The sequence below is a fragment of the Xenopus tropicalis genome, chromosome 9, assembly GCF_000004195.4.
Source record: "Xenopus tropicalis strain Nigerian chromosome 9, UCB_Xtro_10.0, whole genome shotgun sequence".
In the NCBI taxonomy this organism is placed as follows: Eukaryota; Metazoa; Chordata; class Amphibia; order Anura; family Pipidae; genus Xenopus; species Xenopus tropicalis.
The window spans coordinates 18,760,013-18,772,360 of record NC_030685.2 but is presented as its reverse complement, the minus strand read 5'-3'; positions in this window follow the sequence as shown (position 1 = coordinate 18,772,360).

Below are 12,348 nucleotides of genomic sequence, written 5' to 3'. Positions count from 1 at the left end.
AAACATCCTGCATTGCCAGGGGCCTCCCCCTTCTCTTTTTTGATTCTGGTCGTCAGGTTAAGAGCCATGTGATGCACGGGATGGTGACCAAGCCTAAGACAATGTAGCATAATTCTTACTTTTACACCAAAGCTGTTATATATAAATTCCTTTTGGTTGCAGCTGGTATATTTTTGGCAGGGGGTAAGGGAGCAGGTGTTGGACAAGGGACTGGCAGCAGTGTCTATTCACATGTAAGCTCTTGGGGCTGAGTTCTCTTTCTTGGACTAAGGCTCACTGCATTTAATGGACATATAAATAACATGAAATACATACAAGAACAAGGCCAGAAGTGAATTAAAACAATTATTTACTATGTCCTTCCCAGAATAATACTTACTTTTGTCATTAAAAGCTGTGCTTCTCCTGGGAATAGTTAGTTTACCAATCGCAAGCAGTAGCAAAAATAGCTGGTTTGGTCCTTCTCCATCCATTTGAACCTAAAACCATTATTTTAGAGCCTCTGGTTTTATATCTACATCGGTGGAGATGGAAGAGAGTGATGCATTTATGTTGTAGCAGAAGTTGCTGGGAACAACCAAACCTTTTCGCCTTTTGCAATCCTTGCTCAAGGCCACCCCTTTAGAGATCTTCTTTCCCTATTCTTTAACCCTTAGGTGATCCATCTTGAGTTGGAGGCTAATATTCAGTATGAAAGCTCACATATTTCCCCCCCCCCCAAACTCTCAGGTGATTTGTCTTGTGGTGGTAGCTCATTAACCTTCCTTTCATACTGAATTTCCTTTACATGCTCAAAGCACCTTAAAGGAGAAGGAAAGCTGTTGATGCAGTTCCTTCCCAATAGATTAGCCACAATAGTGCAAGGTAGAACACTATATTTATTCTGTAGAAAGCTTAACCGTACCTGAGTTAACAGCCCTAGAAGGTCCCTGTATTTGTTTAAGATAGCATCTGCCATTTTAGCTTGGTCTCAGTAACATCTATGCTGCAGCTTTGGCAGCTGGTAGCTCAGATTACACAGCAGAGAGGGGAGGGGGAGAGTGGAGATATAGGAGGGGGGAAGGGAGGGGGAGAGGGAGAGAGGAGCAAACTGAACAGACTTGTGCCTTCCTCTGAAGGATTTTTCGGAGAGAAGGAAGTCTGATACTGACGTGTATACAAAAGCAGAAAATAAGTTTTGTGTTTCTTTTGATAGAGGACTCAGAGCAGCTTCTCTGTGAGTGGTTATGGCTATATATACTTAGACCTTTCTGATTTTATTTTTAACCTTTACTTCTCCTTTTCCATTAGGGCTTTCATGACTATGACCACACCTTTCCTTTCACCAAAGTGTGGTGAGATAAAAGGCAGTAATACATTGATGATAGGGGTTTCAAAACCAACTATATCATTCAATGCAAAAAGAGGGTGGAGTTCTTTGTAAATAAAAGAGGGGCATGAAATGCTAGCTTCCTTTCCTATTGTCAGCAGGAGGAGTGGCCTGTGAGTTCACACTCTGAGTAATTACAGTAGCATCCATTGACAGCTGGGAACAATCAAAGCTTTTGGCCTATTGCAATCCTTGGCCAGGGCCGCCCCCAGAAACATCTGCTTCCCATAATCTTAAACCCTTGGGTGATCTATCTTGGGTTGGCCACACATATTCAGTATGAAAGTTCACTCATTCTCCCCCGAAACCTTCCTGAATTTCATACTGAATCTCCTTCCCATGCTCAAAGCACCTTAAAGTTAGGGGATTCATGACTATGACATACTATAACCACCTTTTTCCAAAGCATGGTGGCATAAGGGACAGTGATATATTGATGATATATTGATGATAAGGGCTCTATTACTAACTACATCATCCTATGCAAAGAGGGAGTAGAATTCTATATATATAAAATGGGTTCAAAAGGGATGGTCACCAACCACTTGGTAGCTCCTGAGGTTAACCATCGATACCCTGTTAAAAAGGGTGGGCGGGGGCATATGTAAGTGCATTACAGAGTTTTGTAGCGAAACACATTTTAACAAAAGAGGGGTTAAAGATTTGGGCAATATGTCCCTCTCTAAAATATGGATGTTTGTACGGGAGGAAATGACCTAGGAAGCCTTCTGTGCAAAATTAAATTGTGCTTTCCCCAAACACAAGCTACACTTACAGGTTCCGGCCCAGTGTCACTTGAGCTTCTGAGCCTCAGAACCAATGCCCTTGCCAGAACCAATGCCCTTGCCACACGGTGGGCAGTTCTGCCCTTAGACATGTTCTTCTTGGCACGCTAGTGACCAATACACTATGCTTTTTGGTTCTGACAATGAATCTCCTTGTGTGACTCAAACCTAAGCATTGTCATTAGATGACAGTGCACCAAACAGGAAAAATAGTCCTTTTTATTCCAGAGGAGATATTGCTATATTTATTCACTATACTGCATAATGAAGGTGACTAAGAAAAAAAAACAAAGGCAATTTCTAAGAAATCTGCATAAGTTAAAAAAAAACAAAATACATTTTTTTTGCAGCTTTAGAGAAACTCTTTCCCATTGGGCAGCAAATTGGTTAATACATTTCCCCATTCAACGTTTAAGGTATTATTGCAAAGACAACATCTCCTAAATCCCAGACAGAGGCAGCAAAGTGCACTTTCCATCTGCCACGTACAAGCAAAGTCGCCCACTTGATTAAAAACAGACAATACATTTTTAGCTCTATTAATATGTGCATTAGGTAATTAACCTGCCTCATTATGTCGCAGGCACAAATGTGCTCTTAAGAGATCAGTTCTGAGATGCATCGTATGAACCATGAATAATTTGGCGTCAGTAGCAATTTAACACTTTATCATTAGAAATGACATGGGGATCGGGCAGTCTGCGAAGGAGGTAGCCTTCTCTTTCATGGTGTCGACATGGCGTGCCTTGCTGAGCTTCTGTTATGGAAAGCTGTTCATTCTAGTGGCTGCATGTGCCATTACCCAAAGTGCAACCCTCTGAGCTGGAACCCTTATCTCTTACTTGATCGCCTTCTCTTATTATGACCTCTTGGCTTCCCTTGTCTCCCAATGTTACCTTTTTCCCAGGGTGTTCTTTTTCCTTGGGTTCCCCTCCTTCCTCCTAAAGCAGTGATCCCCAACCAGTGGTTTGTGAGCAACATGTTGCTCACAAACCCCTTGGATGTTGCTCCCAGTGTCCCCAAAATAGGTACTCATTTTTTAATTTCTGGCTTGGAAGCAAGTGTTGATTGAATAAAACCCAGTGTAAAGCCAAACAGAGCCTTCGTTAGGCTGCCAGTCCACATAGGGGCTACCAAATAGCCAATTATAGCTTTTTTCCATTTGAATGTGGCTCACTGGTATAAAAGGTTGGGGATCCCTGTCCTAAATATATGAATTGCATAGACTCATTGTGTTCCAACTGTGACTTTTTCAACTGGGTTTATACTCTACTACTATGACTATTGTACCAATCTACCTTTGGTCTAGTATTACATGTCCTTCTGCACTGGTCTTCTTCTAGTGGGACATTGATCATTTGATCATTGATCCTCTTTGTACCAGCTGGATACTCTGCACAATGTTTCCTGTTCCCCACTAGGATCTTCTGTACTGAACCTTCTTCCATTGGGACCCTCTTCACGCTGTCATCTTTTCTCCCACTGTGACCTCCTACACTAAACCTCTGTCTCCATTTCCACAACATGATCTTCTGCATTAAACCTCCTTTTTGCGTTGGGGCCTGGGCATATTTTCTTCTGTTTCTTAATGTGACCTTCTACACTGAGCCTCCACTTTCCAGTGAAGTCCTCTTGTCTTAATTTTAATTAATCAGTTACATTCTACACTGCACCTCCACCTTCCAGTGTAAGTATTCTTTACTGTGCCTCCAGTAAAGAATCATGACCTCCTGTACTTCTTCCAGTGAGACATGTTGTCTCCTTTTCCCACCATGACCTCTTGTGCTGAACTTTCTTCTATTTCAAACTATAACCTTCTGCGCTAAACATCTTTTAATGCAACTCTATGCACTGTGCCTTAATCTATGCCTTAAATTGTGCATCAGTCAAGACCTCCTAGCCAAGCCCACCATAGTCCTGGGCAACCAACTAGGTCTGCTGCCTCCATCACTACATCCCTGATAGATTTTATTGTACTAAAAAAAGCAGAGGAATATACTCAAGCTTGATCTAAATTTCATTTATGCTCTGCTTAAATTAATCAGTCACATTTTTTAATCTGCCAAAAAAAGCACTCAGAGCTAATTGTAGTATGAATAAATATAAACAGAAAGGCCTCATTTTTAATTAGTGGTTAATAAAACAGCATTGGACTTTACAAGCGTGACAGATCTTCCTGAATGGCGATGAGACATTTATATCAACAGCAAAGTCATTCCAATGGGTTTTAAAAATAAACCTTCCGGCCATGCATTAAAATAATCACTAATAATGACAGTGATCCACAGCACATCACTAGGTACCATTCCTCATTTATATAATCACATTGCACTTGCAACAATCAGGATTCTTTAAATAAATAATAAAAGCTTAAAAAGGAAACATACCTGTTTATATCTTTATATTAAGCTTTTTCTGTAAATGCTTAATGAAAGAGCAAATCCACCCCTCAATTTCCCCCTTAGTATACTGTAATTAATATGCTCTTTTTTAATGATATGTAATTGCAATTGCTCTCTTAACACCATCTTGGCCTTCTGTCACCCACTTTCCCTACTGTTGCCATCTTGTTCTGCCATTGTGATCTGGCTCTACTGTCACCATCTTGCCTTACTAGAAACATCTTCCACTGTTGTTGCCATCTTGTCCTACTGTTATTATTTTGCCCTACTGTTGCCATCTTGCTCTACTGCTGCAATCCTGTTCTGTCCTTGTAATCTTGCACTGCTTTTACTATATTGCCCTACAGGAACCATCTTGCTTTACTATTACCATCTTGTCTTACCATCAATACCTTACCCTACTATCAGTTTCTTGCCCTACTGTTGGCACCTTGCCCTGCTGTGCCATCTTGCCCTTACCATCACCATCTTACCCTACTATCATTATCTTGGTCAACTGTTGCCATCTTGTCTTAAGGTGGCCATACACGTGGCGATCTGACGATGTTTCGTACGACCATCGGTCGCACGAAACATCGTAAGATCCGCCACACACCATTCAGGGCTGAATCGGCAGGTAAGGAGGTAGAAACAATAGGATTTCTACCTCCTTCTGCCGATTCAGCTCTGAAAGGAGAATTTTGGTCAGGCGCCTTCTATGGCGCCCGATCAAAATGTTCAAACTGGTCCGATCAGCGAGTCGTCCGATATCAGCAGCTTCCTGCGATATCGGTCGACTCGCCGACATGCCATACATGCACCGATTATCGTACGAAACGAGGTTTCGTACGATAATATCGGTGCGTGTATGGCCACCTTAACTGTTGCCAATTTCTTCATTGTTATCTTGCTCTTATTCTGTCACAGTGGTTTTGTTTTACTTTACCTTATCTATCTTTCTTAACTGTCATTGTGTTATCCTAGCGGAACCATCATATAGTGTTGCAGTCTTTCCCTGCTGTTAGCGTCTTGCCTACAATTGCCATCATGTTCTGCTAATGCCATCTTGCTCTACTGTTACCATCTTCTTATGCTATTGCCATCTTGTTCTACTGTTACCATCATTTTCTGTTACTGCCATCTTGCTGTACTGTTACCATCTTCTTATACTATCGCCATCTTGTTCTACTGTTACCATCATCTTCTGCTACTGCCATCTTTCTCTACTGTTGCCATCTTCTTCTGTTACTGCCATCTTGCTGTACTGTTACCATCTTCTTATACTATCGCCATCTTGTTCTACTGTTACCATCATCTTCTGCTACTGCCATCTTTCTCTACTGTTGCCATCTTCTTCTGTTATTGCCATCTTGATCTACTCTTACCATCTTCTTCTGCAATTGCCCTCTTGCTCTACTTTTACCATCTTCTTCTGTCATTGCCATTTGCTCTACTCTTAACATCTTCCTTTGCCCTTGCCAATTGTTCTACTGTTACCATCTTCTACTGCCTTTGCCATCTTGCTTTACTGTTACCATCATTTTCTGTTATTGACATCTTGATCTAGATCAATCTTCTTCCGCCATTGCCATGTCACCCTGCTTTACCCATCATTCCCTACTGTTCCCATAGTGTTCTGTGCCTGGTGCAATCATCAGTATCTGAACCACCTGACGACAACTGTAAATAAAAAAAGGATAATTAATTGATGACAGCATATCCAACATCAATAAAAAAAATTCACACCATACTGGACAAACAGAATAATTATTATTGTGACATATATACAATTTTACATTACATGCCCTTTAAATTATTACAGTGTTGAGATTACCAGGGGAAAATGGATGTCTAATTATTTCATTTTCACTGGCCCCAATGACTCGCCTGATCCATTAAAATATGGTAAGGAACCCTGATTCTGTCACATAACTCAGCTTTTCCTACAGGTGGGCAATCCATGTTCTAAAGGGTCACATGGCATCAGCAACTTGGCTGTAGAGTTGACACCATCTCATGGGAAAAAGAATGTGCTGACTGTCAGTAGGTGTAAGATGTGCTGACTGTCAAATTCATGTGACTACTCTTAAGCCTTTGTCACATCCTCATTAGCTGAACAATAAAAGCCATTTTTCTGGGGCAATTAGTGCAATGAGACAATGAAAGATGTGGTAATAAAATGTATTTGATTGGTGTTCAGGATGCGCAGAGAGCTGAATGGGTGAGTCACGCTGAATGATATCACTGTACCGGTAGTTTCAATATCTCTTTTTGTATTGGAGAGAAATTGGTTGATTATTGAAATCCTGGGCAAAATCTGAAATTGTTACTCAATACTGTAGATCTGACATCTGCACACATCCAAACAAGGGATGAACAGTTGTTGGTCCTCTTATTAAGGATGCGGGGTGGAATAAAAACATCTGCAACAAGTCTTCTATTTATAATACGGATTTACGGAATACGGAATACAGAAAACAATCAATTATGCCATCTTGCCTCACAACATACACTATACAAAGGCTATAACCCCTTCTTGTCTCCCTATGCACACTGTCCCCCAGCTACAGGCCCTTTTCTCGACATCACCTTCTATTACTGCACACACTATCTGTGCTTCTAAATAGTCAAATAACAGACAGGCTTGAATTTGTGGGAAGGCCACAATGGCCTTGGCCTTTAGGTAATTATGTAGCCCACAGACAGCAAGGCAGACCATCAATAGTTAATGTATTGATGGTCCACCTTGCCATCTGTGGGCCACATGGTTACTGGGCAGGGAGTCACACTGGGGATTGGGTAAACAAGAGATATGAAGATATGACAGAATCACCTAATGCAGGTCCCTGTTTTTGTTTTCTAGTATGAATGTATGTATATCTTTATTTATAAAGCGCTACTTATGTACGCAGTGTTGTACAGTAGAATACATGCCCTGCGACAAATCTTTGTTGTGGTGGGTGAGTAATCTCCCTGCAATTCCATCCCACCGGCTAGAATGTAACCTCTGATAAATTGGCCACTGTGGGGGTGCAGAGACTGGCGCACAGGGCTGCATGGCTTGTTTTCCCTATGTGTGCCTGTACAAAGGGAAGAACAAAGGAGAATACAGCCCAGCCCTGCTCATTACATTGAGTTTTACAGATACGGCAACCAGAAGCCCCTGATTTACAGTATCAAAACAATTGTCTTGCTGAATGCAGCTTTGGTCATTAATGAACAAATACCCTTGTTATTTTGGAAATACATCCCTATAGTTTCATTTGTAATCGAAGATCAAACGTTTTCCAAGAATGCATAATGAGTCTGATCTTTTATGTGAACTCATTTACCGTACTAGGACCCCCTTTCTATGTCCCACCACCTAAGGCTAAGAGGAATGACCGTGCCCGGTGAAGCCTTTGAAGTGACTCTTTATTACAGCTACAAAGCAAATCCGGTACCTGACATGGCCGGCTCCGGCTTGTGCTTTTAATGAGGCTGATCTTGTTGCCTTCCATATCAGGCCGGGGTTATTAGAGCCCTGATTGTCTGTGTGTTTGAAATGGAGAGCTGCCTCTTCATATAGAGCCATTAGTTCTGGTGGGTCTGAGCTCATTTCACGCTAATTGCTCTCTGCAAAGGGTTATGGGCTATTTTGTTATGAAATCAGATTCCACATTTCTATTAGTCAAAAATAGGGGGGACTTTTTATTTTTATGCTATAATTACCTACAGCGTCCTCGTCGTGTCCTTTCTGTTCTGCTGCCCGCCCCGATGGTTTCTGATCGCTGAAAAAGAGATGGAGAGTTTGGTGCAGTGTTAGAATTGTTTATCTACACACAATGTGGGGTATTTTCCCTTTGTCAAGTGCTGACCTTTGGGCTCTCCTTAAATCTTATCTGTTCTTTATAAATAAGTAAACCTTTAAAAAAAATCTCTAAAATGACTCTGCATAGCCCCTAGAATAACATACCTTTCTCCCTGCAGACAGATTTATTTAGTTTCTTTATTACAGCTAGTTCAGCTGCAGCTGTTTTAGTTACTTCCATGTCTAGCATGATGGCACCTGAAAGGGGTTGATTTCTTTTAAAGGAGAAGGAAAGGCTAATAAAGAGTTAATCTCAAGCTGCAGGCATACCTTCAGCTCTCTCAATAGTGCCCTTAAATCTCCACATATTTCTCCCATTCAGATGATCAGAAGCCTCAGGGAAAAAAAACTGCAGAGCTCTGTAAAGAAAGTTCCCATAATGCCTCACTCCTGCACCAAGACCAAGACCGGTGTACATGCTCAGTTAGTAAGACTATGAGGAAGTTTCCTGCTGATTGGCTCAGATCCACATTCCTAAGGGGGAGGGAGTGAGTTCTTAGCATTCTTGAGAGAGGGGGGAGCAGGAGAGGGGAGAGAGGAGAGAGCTGCGTGTCTCTAGCATTGGAAAACAGAGACAACAAATCTTTTGACAGAGGACTCAGTGCAGCGTTTCAGTGAGTGCTTATGGCTGTATTTACATAGACCTTTCTGATAAAGCTTACTGAGTTTTTACCTTTCCTTCTCCTTTGTCCAAATGTCCAAATCTTATTAAATCACCTACAATGCTCTGCACGTGTTGGGTTATTTAATTTTCCATAAAAAAAAATGAAAGAGACAACTGTAAAAGCTACTTTTTATACCTTTTAAATCAGTCCTTGGATAGGCTTGTCAGAGGAAAAAAACTTTGGCTAGTTTCCAAACAAAAAGCCAAGGTGGGTACCTTGGTGCGTTTGTGCTTTGGAAACCCACCTGGGCTTTAAATTAGTAGCCCAATTTGACGGAAAACCCGCCAACCTGGCAACCCTGGTGTTATGGAATCACAGGAATTACCTGACAGGAGATGCAGCCAATAGGAGTCAAGTCTGCTGCCAGTACTATGTGTACAGGGTCTGTGCCGAAGTGAAGGCTCAGCCAAGGGATGATTCTGAGGTGAATATCTCCTCAGCTGCACATTTTTTGCTCTATTAATGTGAACTCTTAGGCTGATGCCACACGTGGCGTTTTTACGCTGCATTTTTTCTCAGCCTAAAAACGCAGCACAAGCCACACAGCCCCTGACTATGGCGTTTTTCAGCCTAGTACTGGTGACTTAGCAAATCCCATTTCCCATGGTGCTAATAGTGCAAAATAGTAAAAAACGCTGCGTATTTCTGCTAGGTCTGGCAGCTGCCTTTGTGTATACATAGGAATAGCTTGCTGTGCAAATACTGGCGTATTTCGGCAAACGCTTGAAAAATCTGTGCTAAGGCGTTTTCTAGCTTATTTCCGCATTGTGTGGTTTGCTTCGAGTCTTTTCAAGTTATTTCTTTGGATGATGATATCAGGCGTTTTTCAGCCGCTGAGAGAATTAGAAAATACGCAGCGTAAAAACGCCACGTGTGGCATCAGCCTTAGATTTGCAAATGTGGTAAAAACTTGAACAACCCCTCTAAGCCGGTGAATTAGCATTTATTTCCCTTCCAGACCTCATTATGGAAAGCGTAATATTTCCTAGGGTGAAATAATAAATTGACAAAAGGGCTCAATCTGCCATATAAAAATGACTTTTACATCCAAAATAGCAACATAATATCCATACTGAATAAATAATCAGCGTTAATAGAACTGATACCATAGCACGGGACTAGAAGCACTGATTTATAAGCCATGCTAGGCAAGCAACTGGATTAATCATCATTCTGTATTTATTATTTCAAGAGAGAGGCAAGCTGTGATACTCCATACACACATATAGCACAGGGTGATGGCTTAGTTAATACAAGCCCACGGGGAGCATTGATCAGGCCAAGTCCAAGCAAAGACAGATGTAATGTCACATAATAGCCATACTAGTCATGCTTATATGAAATCACACCAGTAAGCCCAGAATGACTGACTGAGCACTGATAATGCCATGCACTCAATTTTGCTTTATGATTGCGTAGTAAATACGAGCCTGCAGGGACAGACGCCTATGGGCTCTGACAAATGCATGGGATAATCCTGAGTCTTCATAGCTGTGGTAATGGCCTCATACATACTAAATACAGTGAGGGAAACTATGCATATAAAATATGCATTGAATCACGGAATGACATCTGAATAAACAATGTGATATCACAATGATGGATTCGTTGCGCCTGCTGCTGATCTGGATGAAAGATGGAGGATGAAACCGGAATGCAGCTGTATTGGATGTATTTACCCCAGGATTAAACTGGATTATCAACCAACCAGATACTGTACAGGTTAAATGCTGGGAGTTGCAGTGCAGTGGGTTTATTTGCCCATTCCTATAGCAAACTAGCCTATTTCCATATAAATATTTGTATTGATTCTCATGATTGTGTGGCTGGAGCTATTGGTGTCTGTACGCAGGTACACAGGGCCTGGGAGCCAAATGTCCACTCCATTTCACTTACCATGAAGGCAGATTAATTGCCAGTGGACCACATGGCTCTTTGCAGAGATTTATTTCTGTATGTTGCTGCCCCAGCCACCATCATCATCATTGTTCATTTATGTAGTGACATTGAATTATGCAGCGCTTTACATTAAAGGGGTTGTTTACCTTTGAGTTAATGTTTAGTATGCTGTAGAAGGTGATATTCTGAGACAATTTGTAATTGGTCATCATTTTTTTAGTTTGTGGTTTTTTTAGTTTTTTCATTTCAGTTCTTCAGTTTGGAGTTTCAGCAGTTATTTGGTTGCTAGAGTCCAGGTTACCCTAGCGACCAGGAAGTGGTTTGGATGAGAGGTATATGAACAGGGAAGGGCCTGAATAGAAAAGAAAGTTTAAAAAAGTAACAATAACAATAATACTGTAGCTTCACAGAGCAATAGGTTTTTTGGCTGCCGGGTCAGTGACCCCCATTTGAAAGCTGCAAAGAGTTGGAAGAAGAAGGCAAATAGATCAAAAACTATAACAAATAAATAATGAAGACCAACAGAAAAGTTGCTTAGAACTGGCCATGCTCTAATATGCAAAAAGTTTGCTTAAAGGTGAACCACCCATTTAATTTATAGCTGCCACCCTAGGCATGGGTCCTGGGGTGCCTATATATATATATAAAAATGGCTCTGGGTCTTAGCTTGTATAACATTATTTTCCATGGTTTTCTAAAAACATCAATATTAACAATGTTCAGTGTATAAATGATTTTTTTAGGCCCAACAGCCCAGTCCATAACTCCAGTATAGTCCAGTATAATAAAGTGCCTCTGCATGTTTTGAATTGAGCTTATTGGCACAAATTATACCAAAACAGAGGCCTCATGTGTCTGACACGCTAACACCTGAAGCCATGGAGGGGGGTGGTGTGTTGTCCCATATACAAATGACAGGATATTTATTGCATCAGGCTGGGTCGGACTGGCCTACCAGAGTAGCCCAGTGTGCCCAGCAACTAGATAATTCCAATTCCCTGACACATAGAGGTAGGCAGTCAATAACTTTTAGGTGGCACTGTTGGGTATGGGATGGCCCCAGGAGAAGCTATAACAGGGGATGTATAATGAGCCATTTTGGCCAATAAAGAAGGGAATAGTGTATGACGCCAGGGAGCCTGTGGTAGACCACCTCAGTAAGGTATTCTCTCAGAGAGGAGAGAATAGGAGAGCTAGTGATAGGAGAGGTTTTTTGGAGCACCCTGCAGGTGGCAATTGTGGCAGGTTAGAGAGATAAACAGTTGTGGCTCCAACGAGGAGGAAGTCAGGGACCAGTGTCCTGGTGGTACTTGCCTAGTTAGGGACCCAGAGAGATAGGGACTAGGGTACGTAGAGCCTATATACCTGAACGCAAGGTTGACCCCCAATGTTGAAAGTC